The following is a 4831-nucleotide window of genomic DNA, read 5'->3' as shown; positions in this document are numbered from 1 at the left end:
AGATGGCCTCAGGATCTGGAGTAATCACATATAGAAGCCTAATTAGGAAAAAATCCAAACAACAAAGAAACCAAAAAACCCATCAAACATAACGATTGCAGTTTATACTAAACAAATTGGAGGAGGATCCACTTCTACAGCAGTTCTGCCCACTGGATGTCTTTTGCAGGACAAGCATTGCAGTGACAGATTAAACACTGGCTCGTCTTCTAAACACAAAACAACCCTCTCATTGATATGCTATGCATCACTGCAAACAGAAAAATCACCTTTTCTTGGTTCACTTCCTGTACATTTTCGTTAATGAACCATATACTTAAAGTGTCTGGGGAGTGCACACCAGTAGTACCCATCAGTGACACCATAGATGACCAGCTCTGGAAACTGGAATTCAATCCTCGTGCAATGGGAGCTGGAGTTTATCCAGCTTGTTCAAGCTTTGTTCCTTGTTTTCATTAAGTAGACATGCAAACAAAAAGCCAAATGTCTTGTTAAACTGCAACACAATGACTAAAAAGTCCTCTTATATTGTCTTTTTATATTGTCTCTAGAAGCAAAAAGTTTCAAAGTTCACAATAAAACCCAATATACTCTCATATTCTTATGTTATTTCAGTAGCTACAGGTTAGAAAATTTCAGATAGCCAAGTAGCAAAAAGCCAAGGTGTTGGAAAGGATAAAGCTCCATAAGATAATCATTAAGGATTAACTGCTCTTTGCAAGTAAGTTAAAAAGAAAAGCAAACTTTTGCACAGAACGAGAATGACACCCACGGGAGACAGACTAGGAGACTGCTAGGAATACTGCTAAGCATTTTCTTATGTGTGACTGGTTTTGCTCCCCAGTGTTGTAAAACATTCAGAAGCTTGAAAATAAACTTGCATTCCCAGTGTTTGTACTTGAGGGGGTTTGGTTTGGGTTCTTTTTCCCAATGGTTGTTGTAACTTGTAGATTAATGGATTGATAAACCTCTTTGATTGGAAAATCAGGACTTGGAAAGGAGTGAATAAAGCTAAACTGTAGCAAACAGTGAGGACTATTACACTGATTCACTTTTACCCTGCTCTTCTGGATGTTTCAGTGAGCTGCCAAGTCTGATTAAACAACAGAAGTGATAACAGAGAAAAGTGGACTTGTCTTCCTTTTTCCTTTGCTGTATCCAGGTAATTACAAGTGAAGAAGTGGAATGTTATGTCATCTAGTTTTTTATGGAAAAGCTGACTGCTGTTACATAAAGGAGGTGTCTTCCTCTTTCAATTAAAAAAAAATTTTTTTTCTCCTTGTTTTTCTTCTGTCTGTGAAAAATACAGCAGTGGCTGAATTCAGATCTGAGGGTGGGAGAAGAGTCTGAGGGAGCAGTGGGAGGAAGGTGTTTATTTCCATTTCTGCAGTGACTCCTTGGAACACAAGTCACAATGTGGGGCCCAAGATATTGTTTCTATTGGTTTCTTTCCTTTATCCAGAAGGATTCAAGGTCAGCTGGATGGAAGCATGTGTTGAATGTCGATCTGTTGAAAGTAAAAGACTAAGAGAGAGATGAGTTTGCATGGCTTTCAGTGTCATACAGCATCCAGCTAATGCGAAAAAGTGGCATAACCTGTAAGCATGAGTGCTGAGGCAGTTGAATGAGTCTTTTTTCCTGGAGTTAGATGTTTTTCAGGATCCAAAAGAACATGGTCTCTATCAGCTAGGACGGAGCCCAGAGTATTAGCTCAACTAAGACATCTAAATTTTACCCATCTCTACCCAAACATGCTTAGATAGACATTTTCCTATAGCTGCTGCATTTCTGTTGTTGTATAATTAAATGTGAAGTGGCAAATTTACTCTGAAGACCATCATGCTCCATAACTGGAAGATAAAAGAAGAGGTGATAAAAAAATAAATATTATTCTTTCTTCTGCTGAACAGATCAACCATTGTCTGGCTCAGCTGGTTTCTGAATGTATGATGGCATTCTCTTATCTCCATGTCTCAAGCAGTGATATAACGTCTCATATTAAGACTCTTGTAAGTCTTGGCTGTATCAAATGGATTTTCTGGCTTGTAATTAAGTCCTTCAATTCTGAAATGGTGTTACCATGATGACTCTGACATTAAATGGACAAGTTAATAACAGTTATGAAGGCACATGAATACATGAACTTCTCAGGGCTCTTGTTCTCTGCTTTACAGAAGCCTGCATTAAGGGCTTGGCACCAAATCCCTCTGAATAGAGAATACTGGCAGTCTGTCCAAATAATTTTCATTGTCTTTGTATCTTATATAACAGGGACAATTATTTGGCTGCATTAAAGTATCTGCAGCATGCATTCTCACCTAAATAGGGCTATCAAACAGTAGGTCTTTGTCCTTTTCTAGGCATTTCAGCTTTTTCTAATATGAACAGAGGCAGGAATTTTCAGAGAGCATTTCATTCCTTCCTGAAAGAAATAGCTACTACAGGGGGAATATTTTCCTGTGGGATAGCTGAAACTGGAAACCGAAGTGGCTAAAATCAGAAGACATGACTAACTATTTAATTAGAATATTAATATCAATTATGACTAGGCATGGCATGGATATTAAGGTTATATTGCATTTTTAGCAAATTCAATCTTGAATATAAATCGTTACGCAGAATTTTAAACCTTAAGCAGTTCAGTTTTTCAGGAAGGGGATTGCATTGAATTTAGATAATTTTTACCAAGCTTAACACTAGCTTAGGAGCACGTGCACACTTATCGCATAAGATTATGTTTCTGCAAGTTCTTGCCTGTCACATGCAAAGTTTGATAAAACAAGTATGAAAAGTGTAAGTAGCAGAAACTCCTTAACCTTTGAAGAATGAATTTTGCAAAGTATGATTTACTTTTGCTTGGAGTAGGCCCAGAGCAATGGAAAGTTGACCTGAAGATAGACAAAAATTGCTACAGGGTTTACATTGCAATGAATAAAGACAGAAGTTAAACAAAGCTTCCAGGCATGATGGCTGATCTGATCTCACTGCAGGCTGCAGAAATAAAAAAAAGACCAGCAGTTTTAGGCACAGGTTTCTGCAAGCTTAGGTGCAACTTAAGTCACTTGGACTTGGCTTTTATGTTGCATCATGAACAATTGTATGACTTTGATTAACTTTTCTCCTTCTACCCTCAAAGACACCTGCCAGATTCCCCAAAATAAATAATATTTTTGACAACATGGCATCACTAAAGACCCCATCTTCCATTTATTCTTTTCAATGGAAATATCTCACTGTAGACTATTTGATTAGTTTCTTCTACATTACACATTCAGGTAGCATTTTCTGTTAGGCTCTTGTCCACTGGTTTTGTCCTCAATTTTTTATCATTTCTCTGTCAGGCAATCACACTTTTATTTTGTTGTTTTTGTTTTTGGTTTCTAGCTTAGTGCCTTACATTGCTTCCCCACACATAATAACTTTTAATAACTTCAATGGCAATCAATAGCAATGGCAAAGTCTCTCCTACTAACAGTATCTATTTTATATTAACAAAATGAAATGGTGCATCATATAATGATTAACAGTGAACACTTGTGGTTCTTCTGTCTTTATCTAACATGAAGACGAGGTTACTATTATTGTTTTTATGCCAAAAAATAATTTCAGATTTGAGAGAAGCAAGGGCAGCTTTTCAGTGTTTTGCTTTATTTGAATTATGATTCAACCTGTAACACAGTAAACACTAGGTACCTCTACCAGGGGATGTCCTACAGTGATAATGACATTGACCTTATTGTGGGACACTGTAGAGAAAAGAAAACACAAAAATATTACAAGTGGCCCAAAGGGTTTAGTAAGCTTTAAACTGATTATTCTAATAAAAACTCTACTGGCAAAATTTGATATCTAAACCAATTTGTACCTGAAATCTTTCCATGTATTAAGATCCAAGATCTTCTGTGTTGCCTGTATGTATCTGTAGGAAAAGGGAGATGTCCCTGTCTATCTATAATAGATTGGGAACAAGCATGAAACATCTTTTAATTATAATGATACTGTTCCCTGATGATCAGGGAGAGGTCTGGAAATTGAAACTGAGATCAGGCACGCGTAATCCACATCAGCAAGAGAGACAATTACATCTACACAATCACTGTCTAGCTAGAATTGTGCTCTCGTGTTATCGAATTAAGATATTAATACGGTATCCTTAAGGTGAATGTCTTGCAATTATCCACAAAGAATAAAGCTTTTAATCAGATCTTGCCTACTGCAAAATATGTCAGAATGATGGTGAGGTTTTTGGTTAGTGAAAATGAATTTATAACATACTATGAAAATCTTATACCTAAAGAGCTTAAGAAGAGAATTGCAGTTTGTATGAATATTTCATGATTTTTATGCTTGCAGAACATCAATGTTGTTTAGTTGCAAATAAAAATAAATCGTGTTCATATTTCATGTCATAATATTCAATGACTGTAAATGTTTATTTCTACTATATTTTGGTTCAAATGTTATCAATTTTTAACATATATAAATATTTTAGCATATGAGGCAAGAAAGTGAAAAGATTATTTGTAATTTTATGTAGCAATAGCATTTTCCTCTCATTTTGTATGTGATTGAACAAAACTGCTGTATCAAAGTGGACAAATAAATACCTTTCTTAAAGGAACAGGAACAAATACAATAAATCCTTAACATTGCAGTTACACACAAATGTCTGCAATAAATCTGTGTTTCTTTATTTCCCCTATCATGCTCACTTGTCTTGACAGACCATTTTATCTGTACCATAGTTGGTCATGTGCAGAGCTGTCTAGATGATGACGATGACATTCCTTGCTCCAAGCTTATTTATATAACCCTTTCTTCTGGTCAATCC

The sequence above is a fragment of the Buteo buteo genome, chromosome 2 (assembly GCF_964188355.1).
Source record: "Buteo buteo chromosome 2, bButBut1.hap1.1, whole genome shotgun sequence".
Classification (NCBI taxonomy): Eukaryota; Metazoa; Chordata; class Aves; order Accipitriformes; family Accipitridae; genus Buteo; species Buteo buteo.
This window is presented reverse-complemented; position numbering follows the sequence as displayed.